An 18,750-nucleotide genomic window follows, 5' to 3' on the forward strand; every position below is an offset into this window, starting at 1 on the left:
TGATCATTACACACTTCCATCACACTTCTCCTTATGGATAAAAGGTGGAGCATGCAAGCACACTCTGACCGAGGCAAAGCACACGATGAAGCAGCCGTTCCAAGATGACAGCATAATACAAGGCAAAAGATGGCAAGACCAAAAAGGTTTACAAGTAAGGAAGTGCCCTTGACCTTTTCCCAAAAAGACCGTAACTTTCATGAGCCTTACAGAATAGGAAACGTAAGACCTGGAATCGAAGCTGAAGAGTCCTGCATTGTGTGTCAGAGGTACCCGGTGCTTTCCTGCGTCGATAGGCAGGGAGAATCGTTTGCCGCTGTAGTACTGTCCTTGGCTCATACAAAAAAGAAACACCAGTGAAGTCAGCTGGTGAATTGGGCAAACTGATACCAGCCCAGTCTGTCTGGAAATTGAAGAGAATAGTGCATGAAGCATATGTGGCAAGTGATGGGAATATACTTAATGCACTAAATGAGTGACTGAACTTTGAAGCTAAGATAGATACTGTAAACAGAGTGGTCCGGCACCATGTGGGTGCTCATTCGAATGTCTCTGTTAGGTATCCAACCCAAAAGGGGACAAACGTAAAGGGAAGGAATTGTAAAATCGAAGAGGTCCTGCAACGGGTCAAGCCAAACCCTGTGCACATTTGAAAGTCTTCCATATTTTATGGCAATTGGTCTGAGCCCAATTGAGGAAGGCTAATTTGGTTACCAAGGGATCTGAGCCCGTCTGAGGTGTTTCCGGGGTGCACAGTGAGTCACCCGAAAGAATAACTTACAAACATTCTGAAAGAAAGGGATCTGAGCCCGGATGAGGGGGATCCAAAGAGAATAAAAAAAACATTGCATTAAAAAGATCTGAGCCTGACTGAGGGGGATCCAAGTGAATAGTGAATCACCTAAAAGTGAAAAAAGAGGAAAATAATTGTTGTTTTTTTGTTTGGTTGCATCAGGCCCTCTGAATGAAGAAACTTTGAGAAGTAAAGAGACTTGCGTAGAGAAAGTCATGATACTAATGAACAAACACTATCCTCATGCTAAAGAAGCCAGAGACGGTGCTACGCTCGAGTGAACCGCCTTGTCCAGTGCTAAAAATGTGGCCAAGGGAGGTCAATGGCCTGAACATCCTGACGTATCATTTTGAACACTTCTTTCATTTTCATAACATTATTCCCCACACTATTTGAATTTAGAGGTAAGGATTGGCAATAGTTTTTTTTTATAGTATGGGCCCTTTTATTTTGACAAGACACCACTAGGACTGCATTATTATTATTTGATTGTTGTAGCTTGCTCCCATCTGTAGATTTACAATTAGATAGGCATTTATCATACCCCTGTTGAAGTTCAATAAACACCCTTAAACTGTAGTCACTTGTGTCTGTCTTACTGTTGATACCATGCCTTCCTTACACTATATATTTCAGAGAGGGACAATTCAATAATTATCATAGGATAGACCATGGGCCTCATTACGAGTTTGGAGGCAGCCATGCCCACATAGGGCTCAATGGGAATGGGGAGCATGCTAACAACGGGCTCGTTAATGACGGGCCCGTTGTTAACATGCTGGTCCCCTCGCGAGACCCGCAAAGGATGTCTGCTCTGACCAGACGAACAGAGCGGATCCCGCGAGGGGACCTCGTAACGAGGCGGTACGGGGTATACGGCGCCGGCACCTTTACCGGCGCCGTTAACCCCTTAGCGCCTCACTTGTAATGAGGCCCGATGTCAATATATATCACTTAATCCAAAGCACGGCTTGAACCTACTCTATGCCACATATTGAAGAGACCCACAGAGGTTGCTATGTTTGCAAGGGCATGCATTCCCGCTGAAGATAAAGCTGTTTTTAGATATGTTCATCTAAAAACAGGCTCCAGTGTAAAGAAGCTCCACAGTTGGCTTTGTAGGGGTCTGCAACCTTTGGCTCTCTGTACGCTTTGGACTACAACTCCCATCAGCCCTAACCAAGGGATTAATATGACAACAATGAATTTAATGAAAGAATACCAGTAGGTACTGAGGACTTGTGACAACATATTAGTATGGATGGATCAGTCATGCATTTCAGTAAAGGTTAAACTACAGCAAACGACTTTAAGTAAAGGTTACCTGCCAGGACTAACAAAACCTTTGCAAAATCGAGTTCAATCATGGATGGTATGAAAGGGGAACATGTTTGCCGGTCTAGGATTAATGGTACCAGTAAAACTGTAACTGCACCGTTTTACGGACAAGCAACACTAGAAGTTCTGCAGGCGGGTGCTGTTCCGCCTGCCAGGTCTAACCAGGTCGGACCTGGTGGGCGGGCGGAACAGCACCCGCCCACAGAGATGCATGGAAACACTGGCACCATTACGACATGGTGCCAGTGTTTCCGCAGTCCCCATTCCTATGGAGTCCTATGGGACTCCACGTGAATGGGGATTAACAGAATTGCTGTCACCGGATTTACCGGACCACCGGAGTTGTAATGCCCCAGCAAGTCCAGCGCCAGTAATTCACTACGGGTCCGGCGGCAGCCTGCTGGTTTTACCGGCACAGCTACCGCCAGACTCGTAATTAGGGCCATTGACAGTCAACCAATTATTGTTGTAAATTGGAGAAAAGGTGTATCTAATTCTCCTGTGAAGAGAAGTATTTGTCAAATCCACCAAAGACACATCCCAAATGCCATGGCATTGGTCTCTTTTCAAATGGGACTTGTGAAAGAACTCCAAAGGCAGAGGTCTAACTTCGATCTGGAGCGGCTTGTTGGTGTCTGGAAAAGAAAGTAAGCACACTAAAATACACTTCTCCCCCTTCTTTAACTGTAACACAACCAATGGCCTAGTTTAAGAATAAGAACTATGCTTTCCGAAATGCTGTCCACTCTGGGATCAAATACAATACAATCTCCCATTTTTTAATAAAAATGACAAAATTGATGATGAAACCGATCAGAATATCTGGAACACAGGTTTTATTTGTCCGGTGGTGACACATGGTCGAAACAATCATGACAGTGGAATAACGCACTTATTGTCCTATAGTTTTGCCTCCTCATGGGACAAACGATCCTCTATTTGCCACTTGAAAGGATTGGGTTTTAAATCCCCTAGAGCCTAGAGCTAGATCAGACAGAAACTTGAATTCCCCATATGATATATGATTTTTTATTTGTATCGGGCTTCTACACAATTGTTTCAGAGCACGACAAGGAAAGGGAGGGGAACAAGGGAGAACAAAAAACAAACGATCTTACTAGGCCCATTGACATTGAGAACGTGCAAGTGCATGGGAGAAGGAAAGGGGAAAAGTGCATGGAAGGGGGAGAAGTGGAAAGTTTGGAGCAAAGGAAAACAGATAAATAATCAAATAAATAAATAAGCAAGGCAACAGACAGTGGAAGTGCAGCCAGCAAGTGGCAAGTGCTGGGTTGAGGCAGCAGACAGACTGTCTGATAAGTGCCGGAAAAAGGGCAGGGGGCTGTATGGTTACAGATACAGACCCTATGCAGGAATTGCCCAGAGGCAGTACGGTGGGTGGCAGGGTGAACAGGTACCTGGGCCTGGAAGACAGAGGGTAGGCCAGGTGCACGGTGCCGAGAGAGAAAAGATCAACAGGGGAGAGGAAAGGCAAAGGTAGAGCAAAGAGAAAGGTCTTGAGGTGCTTCTGGATCCGGAGGTGGTTCTCCTCAAGTTTCAGAGTAGCAGGGAAGCTGTTCCAGAGGGAGGGCCCAGCCGAAGACAGAGATCTACCCGCAGCTTGGTTCTTTGAAAAATGACTGAGCCTGAGTTAGAGGAGCAAAGAGCTCAAGAGGGAAGGTGTTTACGGAGGGATAGCTGAAGGTATTTTGGACCCAGGCCCCAGAAAGCCTTGTGGACAATGCAGAGGGTTTTGAATGTAATCCTTGCGTCCACTAGGAGCCACGGGAGAGATTTCAGGGCTGGAGAGATACGATCCCAGGGCTTGAGGCCAAGGACAAGTCTCGCTGTCCTGTTCTGGATGAGTTGTAAAGGGCAGAGAGTAGAGGCAGGTAGATTTAGAAAGAGGCTGTTACAATAGTCCAACCTAGAAAGAACCAGGGCTCAGGAGACAGTGAGCTTCTGGTGGAAGGAGAGGAAAGGCAGAGTACCTCTGAGTTGGTGCAGTAGGATGGTTGACTTTTTAGAGACATCAGAGATGTGGGCAGAGAAAGAAAGCGTGGAATTAAAGATGACCCTGATGTTCTTAGCCTCAGAGGTGGGGTTAGGAGGATGGCCAATGGAGGCCAGCCAGAGAGTGAGAGGAAAGGAGGTTGAAGGTTTACTGATGAGGAGGATCTCTGTCGTGCTGGCATTCAGGCAGAGATTGTAGGTGGCACAGCAACCCTGAATGGCAGTTAGGCAATCAGAGATGAGAGAAGGCGAGGAGATGGTTGAGGGAAGCCTAAAAATGAGTTGAGTGTCGTGAGCATGGCACTGGAAATTGGAGCAGAATATGGCAATGAAGTGGGTGAGAGTTGCCAAGTATTGGTTGAACAGCCAGGGCAAGAGGTTAGACCCCAGGGGAACACCACAGGTAGATATGACATGATAGGTTATTTCTAACGCACTCAATACCCAGAGGATTCTAAGCACGGACCCGGGGATTGAACCTGTGGTGCTCTGTGTCATCTTGCTTCCAAGGCCAGCACGTTGCCCCTGAGCTATCCTCCCGAGATGATGGAGAAAGGGAGATAGATGAAAGAAAGGACCCAAGTTGTACCTGGGAGGATCGATCAGAGAGGAACGAGGTCAGCCATGCCAGAGCCTGATCAGTGATACCCAGGTTGTCACTGAGATGGTTTAGCAGGATGGTATAGTTGACCATGTCTAAAGCAGGAGAGAGATCAAATAGGATGAGGACAGAGGGAATGTTAGAGTCAAGGTTGGAGAGAAGATCTTCACGGATGTTCAGAAGAGCAGTTTCCATGCTTCTGGCAGCTCTAAAGCCAGACTGATGGTCGTGGAGAAAAGGCTGCATCTACATAGGATATTTTCAAATGATGTTCTTCCTTCACATGTACAGTATCCAAGCAAGCATCCATCTCTTCATTAGTCAGTGATTGCACTTTGCAAGTTTGGAAAGTAAGAAATGTACACTGACTGTGTGGGATACAGTTACATGGCATAAACCATTCTTCATAGAGCAGATTAAAGGTAGGTTGGTAAAAGGGCAGGGAGCACCGCTGCGTCACCATATGTTCTATTAGCAAATCTTTCTTTTCAAGTGATGGGTCATGGTTTAGTAATCCTATAACCTTTGCAATGTGGACTCATTAGGTAATGGCAGACCCTTAAACTAGTATCACACATCTTGTACCCTGTAGCCATGTGGTAGTTTTCAACCTCTGAGGTAGACCTGCCTCCTAAAGGAGGCTGCAGAAGGGGCATCTTATTTGATCCATCAGTAGCATGTACTGAATTATACCCAGCACTGTGTGCTGGATCATAGTAACACTTAGCCATCAAGCCCTAGTACCACAAGCAGAAAGTTGAGACATCCATTGCACCTGGTTCAGCTTTTACCATGAAGATACAGCTTTGTTGCTAGGCAAATCCTTTTTGTCCAGGCCTCTATGTGATAATCAGGTGTAGTATAAACAGCAGATCTGCTACATGCTCAATAGTAACAGTCACAAACACTATCTGCAAAAACATTGCAAAGAGTTATCATTCATGTGCAGCAGCCAAACCTATGCCCTAATCACAGTGTACAGGCAGGCATTGAGGAATGCCATATAAGAACCTATATGTACTTCCAAACTTCTCCAGGTTGTGATTTCTCTGATGGAACAGGATGCCTCATTATTGGGGTGGAATTTAATCAGGAGAGATCCTCTTTTACAAAAAACAAATCCGGTATCAATGAAGTAGTGCATGAGAAGACACACATTTGCTCATGTTTCCTGGTGCAATGTCCCATCGCTCTGTCTTCAAAAGTAGGCGTGGAAATAGATAGTCTTATCCTCGGGCAACATCATGCCCTGTACTCCAGCCCCCTGTCAATGACGTGGGGACTACTCTCTTTCCTGCACTGCAACCGTGCAAAGCAAACACCTACATAAGTACAAACCATAACAGGGACATACAGAACAGCTCTGGGTTGGGAATGTACTGCCCATTTTTGATATCCTGTGATCTCCAAGCGCAAGGGCAGGCAGGGGATGCAGTCCAATGGGAATTGAGAAATCAGGCTTCCCAGCCTATTGTGTAGACCGATGCCACGTTTACCTCTACTGTCTCTCTAGATAAGGAGATTCAAAAGGTTGTAAAACATGCCCATTTATGTGTCAGGAGGTTGGTAGAACTGGGTGCAAGTGTAGTTTGCTATACAAAAGTTACGTGTTTTAGAATGATGATCAGGACTTTAAAGATGAATTTACATATTGAAAAGCTCAATGAAATCAGATGTCAACATAGTGGTTTTGCATTTCAATATAAGTACAGTTATGGGACGGGAAAGAGACCCAGAGTTTAAAAAGCTGCTTCCACAACAGTGGCAGCCCAGTTTGGGCAATATGAAAATGTGAACCCACTGTTAACAGGCTAATGTCAGTGATGGTGGACTGTAGCAGGCTAATAAATCCAAGAATGAGGTGGAGGTTGTCACTGAGATCAATTCTAACACCAGAGAGCTTGGCCTGTGAAGCAGCAAACCAAGCTCCTTAACTTGCACCCGGGTAAGGATGCCTTAGTTGGGTGCAAGCTTTTAGTCCTATCTATGTAGGTGTTAATGATCATTAGTATCCGGCGAGGGACAATGAGCTTGTAACAAGCAAGTTCATTGTCCTTCGCAGAGTCGTTACCAGCCCGACAAGCCTTTCCCTGTGGCACATTTAATGTTCGAATGGCCGCCATGGAAAGGGAGAAGGGATTACATGTCCTGTCTCCCATACCATGGTGGCCATTTTCTTTGTTACTTTTTTCTGCTTTTCAATGGCCGCCATGGAAAGGGAGAACAGACTACCTAGTCCGTTCCATGGTGGTCATCTTTTTTCATTGTTTTTGTCAGTTGCTAAAGGCTGAAGAGTGTGACAACTGAAAAAAGAAGCTATTAGTACTCCGGTCTAAACGGGCTGGAATACTAATTGCAATAAGCCCCTTGCTGGGATGCCATTACCACTTCCGATAATGTCCCCGGGGCTGCGTTCAGGCCCTTGCTTCACTGGGGCCTGTTACTATAGGCCTGGGGCAGCATCTGAGATGGTAATGCCCCCCACCCCCAGCTCTGCGCTTATTGCTTAAGTAACATCCACTGCTCTGTGTTTGAGGTTTACTGCACTGGCATTAGAAGCACTCTTTCATTGTGTTTATTTTACACCAAATAGAAGAATAAGAGAGATGGCCAGCTGAAAGGTGCAGCACAGCCAATCTGGTTGCTTAGGACATGGGCAATAACAACTAATATTGCTTTCAAAGGCTTGTTGCAAAGCTCATCTCCCTTTTTCGTAATTCACTTTACTATTCTCCAGCTTCTGCTCTTCCCCCACCATCTGTGGATCTGAACCCCTGCATTGATATGGAAACAGAAGAGAGCCCTTTTCTATTCTGAAAGATATCTTTTTTTATGGTTAAAAATATTGTATTCAAGAAAGGCAGCAAACAAAATCAAACAAAGACAGCCAAACGTATAGGCATTTTCAAGTATAATTTAAAGCAGGACATCGGTTTAGGAGTCATGAAGCCTTCCAAGATGAATAGCAATTGCCTTTGTGATTTCATGGCAGCCATGTAAGCAGGTTCTCGATTTCAACAGCAAACATGTTCACACTACGAGCGATATGAGCACCAGGGAATAAGGCTTGGATGCTAATAGCTGTAAATCTTGCCGAGCAGGCTGAACCGTGCATATAAGGTACGAGAGAGAGTGTTAGAGAGTCTTACATCACTTTGTCCTTTAACTTGTTGTGTTGGCCTTGAATGTCCAAAATAGCCCGGGTATTAAGGCTATAGGAGAACCCAGAACGTGTGGCACAACCAATCACCAGAATTACTCCTGGCTACCTGAGGGACTCCCCACATATATTCCCCTGGAAACCCAAAGGACACCCTTTTGTATTTTGTGTGAAAGGCCATTCCTTTGCTCTAACAATCATGTTTGTAGGGTTATTTTTCAATGGATATCATGTCCATGCTGGGAGCATGTTGCATTCAGAGAGAGGACATGTTGCCCATTGTGATGTACTGGAACCTTGAGATGCCAGTAGCGTTCAAGTTAATCATAGCAGAATATACTGGTGTTCCAGAGACTGCTGTAAATGTCTGGTATAGCCTGTTATGGGGGAGTTTAAGGTTATATTAGAGATAGGTGGAAAGCTCTGTCACTAAGTGAAATCAGAGGAACGTGCAGTCCAATCCACTTCCTCCGCTACCTTTACTTCCGGGGCACAGAAGACTATCCACCCATGAAGAGCACCTGGCTGCAGTCAGTCGTGTCCCATCAAGAGACAGCCCGTCCTGTCAGCACACAGTTCTGTCATGAGACTGTGCCATGAAGGAATGGATAGTCTCCTTTCAGGACAAATAGCCTATCATGGTACCATCCCGTGATATGATATGATGGAGCTCACAGTCTCATTAAGGGACATTCAGTCCCATCACTGCATCTCATGATGGGACTGTACCATTCATGGACTGGCAGTGCCACCATAGCACTCTCGGGTACTGATAAGCGATGGTGTGCAGTGTACAGGCAGTATTGCAATGCAAATGTTCTGCACTGCACTGTTGAAGCAATAAAGTACAGCACACAATTAATGAAGAGAGTCTCTTCTTTTGCAACAAGCAATAGGGAGTGACAGCAAGAATAGGTGTGTAAACCACCCAGGATCTGCCCTTTTGTTTGCATTGCATGCGCAGTATGTGTTGTGCAGCCAACACTGGACAAACACGCAGTGACATCGTGTTCAGATATGCTTTTCCCCACGGCCTGGTCAGTCCTCTGGTGGTGCTGGGGGGTCTCTGACCTTGACAAGTGCAGCACATGGGCAGGTTCTTTCTGATTAGTAGTTGGAGAAATTAGAAGAGAAGCTAAGGGCATTCCAAAGATGTGAAACATACTTTAGTGAGGCTGAGCCTGAAGCACTCGTCCAGGGGCCTTATTCCACGATCACCAACTGTTTGGAGTCTAGACATTCCAAACTTCTCTGTCCATAAGGACCAAGATTTAGAAGAGACTGCTAATCAACTAACAGTAGTAATGGTTGAAGTAAAAGATATTTAAAAAGTCGGCATGATCTCCATCGTCATGTTAGAGGGATGTGCTAGAGTGCCGGGAGCATGCTCATTGCATGAAACGTGAATCACCAACGTCTGCAGGTAAGACCAGGCTACAGGCATGTCCTTTCTGTCTCTTCAAGGAATGACCCCACCAACGTCTACACACCCTTCACTCCCCACCCTCTCTGAGACTAGCCGATTTGATGCCCACTGTTTCCACCCCTGGATGCTTCTAGATCCCTTGCTGACAAATTACCCACCTCGCCCCCCTCCCCTGTTGTCGGGTCCCTCCTCTCTGCTCCCCTCACCATGTTCTTCTCCCTATGATTGTAAAGCACTCAGATGATTGTCGAAGCAAGGTCTGCACTCAATACATTCCCTGATATAACAATAATAATGGATACAGGGAGCATAGAAGAAATTGGCGAGCGGGAAGCAGAACCCATAAAACTAAGCAGCATATGTGTGGCAGTGGGGCGGTGGAAGGGTTCTGGTGCACACCCATCCACAGAATGCGTGGATTTCATATACATTGGCATTTTCTTCTTGCAGAAATCTCTGTGAAGCAGGCACTTCAGGGGGAGAAGAAAGCTTAACAGAGAGATAAAGTGAGCAATAAGGAGCTGAAAGTGTTTTTCATAGTCAGGAGAAATCTGCACAGCAGAAGAGGAGCCTGAAGGCAAATCAAAGGTACACGAGGACTTAAAAAGTGATAACATCATTAATATAGCAGGCACTGCTCACTGTTTACAGCTATTACCTACCCTTGTCCTACTAGTCGGCCATGAGATGGCCAATGTGCATGAGGAGGAGAGAATGTTCACTGAAAAACCTACACCTATGGTAGCGAGCACGACACTGCAATGCGCTCAGGGTGAACTTCTTAAGAGCAGTGGTCGAAGTGTACAAAAAGTGGAACTATGCTCCCTGCTGAGCTGCCCGCGCTCCCCTCTAGCCACATCACCACGCCCCCTCCCATGCACAATCCATACCCCCCCAACGTACGTTGGGGGGGTATGGATTGTGCATGGGAGGGGGCGTGGTGATGTGGCTAGAGGGGAGCGCGGAATGTTCAGTGTACTGCACTGAAGTGCAAGTTTCAACTTCTTGCTACATTTTTATTTTAAAACTAAACCATTCCGGAAACGGTTTCCTTTGAAAATAAAAGTATGAGAACAGTAAAACTTAATTTAAAAAAGTAGAGGAGCACCCCGCCCAACTGCTCCCACCAACTTCGACTACTGCTTAAGACGACCAATAGGCAGTGTGATCTCATGAATGTTTTAAAGGAGCGAGTGAGAAACCACACTTTTGTATCAAAGGAAGCAGACGTTCCCACACAGATAGGGAAGGGATGAGATGATATTTAGCAGTCACTAAAAGCAGCGGTTATCTTGAAGGCACTTACACACAGACAAAAGGGCAGCTGTAAAAGTATGCCAACACTTGTCAGCTATCCCAGTAGTGTTCTGCAGAAGTCATCACTGGAAAATGTCTATATGATCAAATTGTTAGCTTCAGGTGTGCAAAATGAATACAGGATATTTGAACTCCCTTAAGCCGCTGTTGCAAAATCTGGAACGTAAATATGATCTGCTAAATACATGTAGGAAAAGGGAAGAGTACCACAACTCCTTTGTACTATTGTTATTCAGTCGCGTGGCACCGCAAGTAGCGTCCATGAAAAGGGTAAAAGTATGATTTTGCTGTTGAGCGTAGCAGGCGACCCGAGAGTGGTAGCACAGGAAAATGTTCCCTCGACGGGTATTTTCCGACAGGTATGTCCAAGCAAGAGTGAAAACATGGGTGCCCATCCACTGAATGCGCATGATATATGATATGGTATGGCATTTATAACGTGCCTATACACAAGTGTTTTCAAGGCATGACGAGGCAAGGAAGGGGGAACAGGGGGAGAGCAGTGACAACAATCTTACTAGGCCAAATGACATTGAGATCACACAAGTGCAGGGGAGGGGGCGGAGGCAGTGCTGTACATGGGATCAAAACAATAACAAGAAGTGCAGCCAGCAGGTAGCAGGTGCAATGGTAAGTGTAGACAGCAGGTGTCCAAAAGTGCAGGTAGGGGGACTGTAGGGTTACAGATACAGACCCAAGTGCATAAGGCAGGCAACAAGGCCCAATTCCCAAGTGAAAGAAGTGAGTCAAATGTTCCATCCACTAACATGTTGCCTATGTATGAGGACCCTGTGCATGGAGCGTGCTGTCCCTTTATATTTATAAATCCTAGGGGGCCTCCTGTTTTTTGTTGTACAGTTTCACGACAATAGTTTCTTTACACTCTCCATGTTCTACATTGCAAACTAAGTAAGCCGCTGTGTGGGACGCTTGTGATGAAATTCTTATTCATGGTGTACAGATTATTGGAGGGTAGATGTCTTTCTCTGTGCTGTAAATATATATGGAAACAATCACCCGTGTCAAAGTAGTTGTTTTAAAACCTGTTTGCAAACGTGTTTGCAGGAGCCATGGGTTGGGCGCTGCTTTGTTGACTGATATACCATCCGCACATCTGGTGCTGTCTGTTGCATGCATTTGCACTGCTGCTGAAGATACAAGGGAACAACAAGTACCTCATTCCATGTTGCAAGTCTCTCATTCCCACCACAACCATTTCTGCCACTGTTGTTGCGGTATCCAGTGATTTTACCAAATACATCATGAAGAATGCTTTTTTACTGAAAACGTGAACAAGGAAAAAAATACATAAATTTGGTGAAAATGCATGTGGGGTGAGGCAAGGGGGTAAAACCAGTGGGGATGGGGTTGTGATGGGCTTATAGAAAAACAAGAGGCTACGGGGGACCCCCCAAACCCCCCCAAAAAAAGGTTTGGGTTCAGTAAAAAGGCATTCTCTGTAATGGAATTCATTAAAATCACATAGATCCGTTGTCGCCTACTTCTGGTGGTGCTACCTCTCCTTCAACTTCATTGCAGTCTGGAGGTAATGAATCAGGGTGATGGTGAGGTTGTGAAGCAAACACCACACCATGACAATACAACATCATTTTTCAGGCTCACACTTTAGCCCACCAGACACAACGAGGCATCTCTACCTACTCTTCAAGAGGCCAAACGTATGATCAATATTGTTGCTGGTCTTCATGTGGCCCTGATTGTACCAAACCTCCAAAACATCACCTGGGTTGGGAACGAGTGTCAAGAGCCAAGATTTGAGTGGACAGGCATCCAGTGTCCAATCCAATGGGCAATGTCTGTAAAAAGTGTGAGAAACCAGAAAGTGTCTTACCCACTAGTCCCCAGGGATCTGTCATTCAGGTGGCCAAAACATGGAGATCGCTATTGGAACCAGTTCCTGGGGGTGGACCAGTGCAGGAGGATCACTTTTATGAGGCGTCTTCGGGGAGTGGAAAAGGGACACGGTAGGGTGAGATGCGGTAGCCCCTTCCCTGGAACACCTTTTCCCCATCCTACCAGGTAGAATACCAAACAGCTCTACCTCCCACCCCTTTTCCGACACAAACACTTTCTCACAGACAGTTCATCGTGAGCGACAATAGACTAACACCAGAGCCGTATAGCTGACATGTCCCAAAACAAGGGTCAGGCAATTACTGATAATTACACACACCTAACTTCCATTACCCTTCCCCACACTGATAAAAAGCAAAGCATGAAAGCACACACTGAGCAAGGCAAAACACACAAGGAAGCAGTAGTTTCGAGATGGCGGTTTAATATGAGGAGAAAGACGGCGAGACCAGAAGGGGTTGCAAGGAGGGAATTTCCCTTGGCCTTTTCAAAGGAGGAAAACCATTACTTTCATGAGCCTTTGGAGATAAGAAACATAAGACCGGGAATTAAAGCTGAAGAAAGGTGCATTGTGGGCTGAATGTATCCAGAGCTTTCCCGCACTGACAGTCAAAGCAGGGAGGAACGATTGCCGCTGTGGTACTGTCCATGGCTCCGATAACAAAGCCACTCCAATAAAGTCTACACAGCCAGTGAGTAGGGGAGCCCGATTGCAGACCGGTCTGTGTTAGAACCAAGATTGCAAGCAGCAACATTATAAGAAGAAATATGCAAAGAGCAAAGCTTAAGACGTATGTGATGAGTGACGCAAATATAATTGAATATCCAAGTGACTGAACTTTTGAGACTAAAGTGGATACCATATACAGAGAGGCCTGGTGCCACGTGGGTGCTCATTCGAAATGTCTCTGTTAGGTATCCAACTGAGAGTGTACAATTGTGAACTGGGAGATTGAAGTGGTCCTGCAACGGGTTAAGCCAAACCCTGTGCACATTCAAAAGTCTTTGATAGCTAATACAAACTTTAATTGTGAATTGGGGGTCTGGGCCCAGAAGAGCGGGATCCGGAGTGAACCATGAGTCAAACGATAAAAGGTATTGCTGTGGCTAATGTGAACCCGACTGAGGGATGCCAACAAATTGAACTGAGACTAGTCCGAGCCCAGCTGAGCAAGACTAGTTGTATGATCATTGCCCCACATTATTTGTAAATTTGCGGTAAGGATTGGCAATCTATTTTTTTAGTATAGGCCCTTTTATTTTGACGAGACTTCACTAGCACTGCATTATAATAAGCTGATGGTCGTAGCTTACTCCCATCTTAGATTAAGGTTTAGATAGGTGTTTATAGGTGTTTATCACACCCTTGATAAGGTTCAATAAACACCCTTGAACTGTGGTCTCTTGTGTCTGTTTTACTTTGATACCATGCCTTCCTTACAAAAGACATTTGCCCATTGTTTCAGTGGAGGATGCACACAAATTCATCACGCGCCAACGGTTTCTACTGATCAACTTATCCAAATGGTATCCACACTCCTGTGGTAGATATTTCACAATTGCAAGAAGCAATATTGCTGTGGAGTATACGAAAAAGTTATGGTTTGATCCAGGTAAATTCGTGCAATAGTGGGTAATTGACAAGCCAACTGCACACACCATCTGCACATATAAAAAGTACATCATTTTACAAGTGTGGAATATCTGTTCATGCCCTGCTGGTGAAATAAAATGGGCTTGTGTAGGAAAACATGCAATTCCACAAAAGGCTCTCTTCCTTCTCTGCTGTTTTCTGTCTCCCTCTGGAAACTATTGCTATGAAACCTCCTTCCTGTCAGTATTAGACTCCCCCCACGGCTCCTACAATTCAGAAAAGAACTCGAGACCCACCTCATCAAGGAGTCTCTCCTCCTCAAGATCTAGGCCATCTCGTCGCGCCTCACACCACCTTACTAACTAGACCTCACCACCACCCAGTAAAGCTGTACCCCTCCTCTGGGTCTGTCTGTATCCTACCACCCGCTGCATATCTGTTCTGTTGTTACCTCTGTAAAGCACGTTGTTATGTATCTGGTCTGTTGTATCCCTCTGTAAAGCGCACTGTTGCTTCTCGAAGCTAGGTCCGCGCTCAATAGTTACTATAATATATCATATAATTATAATAATAATAATATTGATTGCGCTGCAGCATAGCATCCAACACCTACTTCACAAGGTTGCAGAACGAGGTATGCAAAACACCAGCTGGTATGGTGACAGTACTTTGAATGGAGCCACTTGCACAGAACTATAACACTGAGGACAGTTTCACCAGAGGTGGAACTGCAGTTCCCAGCTTGCATGCTGGCTCCAACATCGTACTTATGTGCAAACCATGGATCTGTACACCCTAGCCTTTGTGACATTCCCTAAAGGGTAGCCTTCATCCTGTTAGAAAGTTCCTTCCTCAGCCTGCTCATCTTGGGTGACTGCTGCAACACCACACCTTCTCCACTAGGCTGCAACTGCAGTTCCAGAACCAAATCTAGAAACGGGATGGGTGGAATGTTTGAATACATCTGAACCACTGGCAATGCTCTGGGAAGCCTTCCACATCATAGTTTTTTAGCCTGTCTGTGCCATTGCAAAAGGGGTCAAGCCATATCCAAATCAGTCAGGTACTGCCACCAATGGGAGCAGCCCTGCCTGAACTGCTAGGCCAGGTACCCTCTGCACAGAAACACAAGCAACCCCAGACATGTTTCGCATTGTCTGGCCTTCTCAGTGAGGTGCAGCTTGGTTCTCTGTGGCACAGCGAGCAAGGGACCTACCTCTGGGCATACCCTCTCTCACATAGGGAGACATGCAAATTGTTTGGTGACGTCATTTGCATCAGTGTAGCATGCCTCATTTCCCGGTTGCTACTACTTCAATTACGGTGCAACTGTTAGCCTGCAATGTAAGGGCGCATTGGTGATTTCCAGGAATGCATTGTCATGCAACCAAGTTTGTGGGTTTAGCCCTCTGCCACACACACGCAGCACCCTAATAACCATGCTTGCACAATCATCCTATTTACCTTGCATTGGCCATCAAAGGTTCCCCACGCTTTAACTTCAGACATCTGCTGCTTTCTACAGCTATGCACATGCATAAATCACCACTTCGGTGCATATATGACACAGTCACATCAAGGACGCCCTCGCCCATGATTGGGTTGGCTGTTATGTCTCCTGGCTCAGCAAAGAACACATCTGACAAAGAAAACATTCTTCCTTAGTTATACTGTTTTCTCCCCTATATATAATTGAAGTAGTTGTGTTTTTTTTAAATTTTCTTTCTTTTACCTCCATTATGCATTTAAAGTTTCCTTTGGTAACTAATTGATGCAATAAAAGAAAAAAAGAAAAAAAGAAAACAAAATGACGTCCTTCTACAGCAGCTTTCTGCCTAAGTCTACATATATAAAGATACTTTTCAGTTTTAAAAGTGGCTGACAGATCTTATCAACTCATCTAATTGTTTATGTCGTTCATCCAAAGAACTAGGGAGCAGATATATCAGGTGGCATGGGTCAATGCACAGGTGTGCTGAAGCTGCAGTTTAGTGTCAACGCCGGCTACTTTTCTCCCTTTGTAAAATAAATGTTTGCAATGGCGTGCTCATCCAGGACACGTAGCCAAATGATGCAGAAATGCCCTTAAAGATGCCTCGTGTTTTTCTATTTTTCCATTTTCTTTCAATATAGAAGCTTTAGAACTCTGTAGATCGGTATGCTACTGCCTGCAGAAGGGGACGCCACAACGGCACACACACTGCGGATCCAATCAGGGACAAATGGACCTAGGATCCGCAAACATGCTATAACATAATCCAGGCAGGAGACGATTTTTGTGTAATGCCTTCAAGAGGCAGGTGCTGCTCCAAAGTGTCTATCAAAGACGCCCCACAGCCCACGGGGAGGCAGAAGTATATGTTGGCCATGGAAGAAGTGCTAAGCTGCACAAGGCTCCCGACCCGCAGGCATGTGCACTGTGGCAGAGCAGCCGGATACCCGTCAGCGTTTCAGATTGCCAGCTGCTATTTTTTCCAAGATGTGGGGGTGCCTGGGTGCAGGTCTTAGTCACTCACGCGTGAGCCTCGAGTTTTAGGGGTTGAGAAGCAGGTATAAAGTAGCAGGAGAAAACCAGAGATGCTCGCAGTCATCTCCTGATTCGACTCAATGCAAATCTTTCTAATTTAGGCCCCATATGTCTAGTCAGTGCTGAAGTCTGTTTTCATGCTCTACTTGTTATACGTCATCACACCAATTCCAGGATGTTTGATGATTTCAACTGTGCAATTTGCGGATGGGAGATTCTGCAGCAGTATATTTGCTCGAAGTAGATTTCATGGAGGTTTTTTTTTACCTGATTCTGTCACAAATATATGTCGGTGGGTTTCGGTTAATATTGAGTGTATGGAGGTTAGGGGGAGCTGCAACGGGTCCCCTCTCATATATTTGTGGCAAAATCAATTAAAAACAAAATAATTCGATGGAATCAACGTCAAGAAAATGATCTAGACCAAATCACCTAGAACCCGCAATTTAAGGAATGAGCATTAGAAGCATTCCGTATCTTACTGCATATACTGTGCTCCACAATATAGGCGACAGCAATGTTGATACCAACACCCCTCCCTCGGTCCCATCGGTCTATTTACTACTTGTCTAGTTGAATGATGTTGGGCCGAACATGAGTTTATTTGCCTAGAACAAGGCTCCTATGTAAATTCAATGAAACTCTTGAAATATTAAGGAAACTGCTTGACAATGCAGCTCTAATCGGACTTCCACACTTGACAATGCATGTTGCCTTCTTTGCTATGAAGTAAACCCGGGGAATAAACTTCCCACTGGAGATTTCCTGCCGAACCCTGTGACTCACCGCCATGGGTTGCCAACTCTTTGTTCCTCAAGTCTTTGCCATTTCACGGGCCAAAGGCAATGCGCACAAATGTTCGGAGGAAGAAAACATGACGCTAGGCAATCACGTAACCTTTGTTTTGTAAATGTGTACCAGACAACTCGTGAAAAGAGTTTCAGACAAAAACATAGAAGCGCCACATAATTGCAGAGACCACCTGTTGTCAGACACGTGTACATGATGAGTGCATGCCAAGAGGGCGCTGACCAAACTAGCCATGTATTTAATCCAAGCTAGCAAACCCTCCAACACATAAGAAATTCTGATCTGCTATTGTGAAAAGGAGTGTACTCACCCCACGTCCATCACTGCTCCGACCCCCTCTCCAGCACCTGTCTCACACCCCGACTCCAGCAACTCTCTCACACCCTAATTCCATCACGTCTCTTACACCCCGGCTCACGCACATCTCCTACACTCCAGCTCACACATATCTCTCACACCCCATCTCCAGACCCACTCATAAGCTTGTAAACGTTCCTCAAGCAATCATTCCTTTCCAAAGACTCTTAGAATGATCCAGTCCAGTCGATCAATGACCTCACATAGTTTGAGGTAATTTGACCATGAGAGATTGCCCCCTTCCAGCTTCCCCCACACCACTACTTTTTCATAAGGTGCCCAATTGCCACATTTGCCTGACGTGCAAATATTTCCCCCTCCACGTAAGAAACTGACATTTACCAAGAGGTGTAGAGGGAGCTTTAGTGCAATGTTCAAAGAGCCTGCCCAATAGGCCAGTGTGAGCAGTTTCCTGAGCCAATGTCAGCCATTTTAGTCTCCTAGTGCAGTGGCAATTGGGAAGACCAGTGTCAATGGCCTAATGTGCTTTAAGTGCCCCATTTTACACACATTTTGCCCGAAAATATGTCCCACGGTACCACTCTAACAGTTTGTAGCAAAAAGCTATCAATTGCGATTCGTGAACGTGGCCTACTTTTTGTTTAGGTGCCTATGCCAATCTCGTATGAAAGTCCAAACCCATCAATCAGATAAAACAGTTGCAGAGATGAAAAGCCTAAACCGGTAACATCAGAAATGTTTAAACCCTTGGCTAGCCTACCAACGAAAAGACATGTTCTTTATACGTGCATATAATACAATATTGCAACTGCACACAACGCCCACGCACTTGCCACATCTCTACTGGGCACAAACCAAAGTCACAAGGATGAGACATCCCGTCAAGTCCCCATTGGTGTCTGTTTGCAGTAGAGCAAAAAGAACCACACGCATACAAACCAACCCCTTCCCAATCTACAATACTAACTTACAGATGCG

The 18,750-nt window shown here is 45.4% G+C and overlaps 1 protein-coding gene across 1 annotated transcript in view; it reads right to left on the reverse strand.

The window, feature by feature from the left end:
* CRYBB3 (crystallin beta B3) overlaps nt 1-18,750 on the reverse strand; it is a 149,429-nt gene that overhangs the window by 116,096 nt on the left and 14,583 nt on the right. The gene's annotated exons all lie outside the window — the stretch shown is intronic.

This window comes from Ambystoma mexicanum, chromosome 10 (genome assembly GCF_040938575.1).
Source record: "Ambystoma mexicanum isolate Mex_15411 chromosome 10, UKY_AmexF1_1, whole genome shotgun sequence".
Classification (NCBI taxonomy): domain Eukaryota; kingdom Metazoa; phylum Chordata; class Amphibia; order Caudata; family Ambystomatidae; genus Ambystoma; species Ambystoma mexicanum.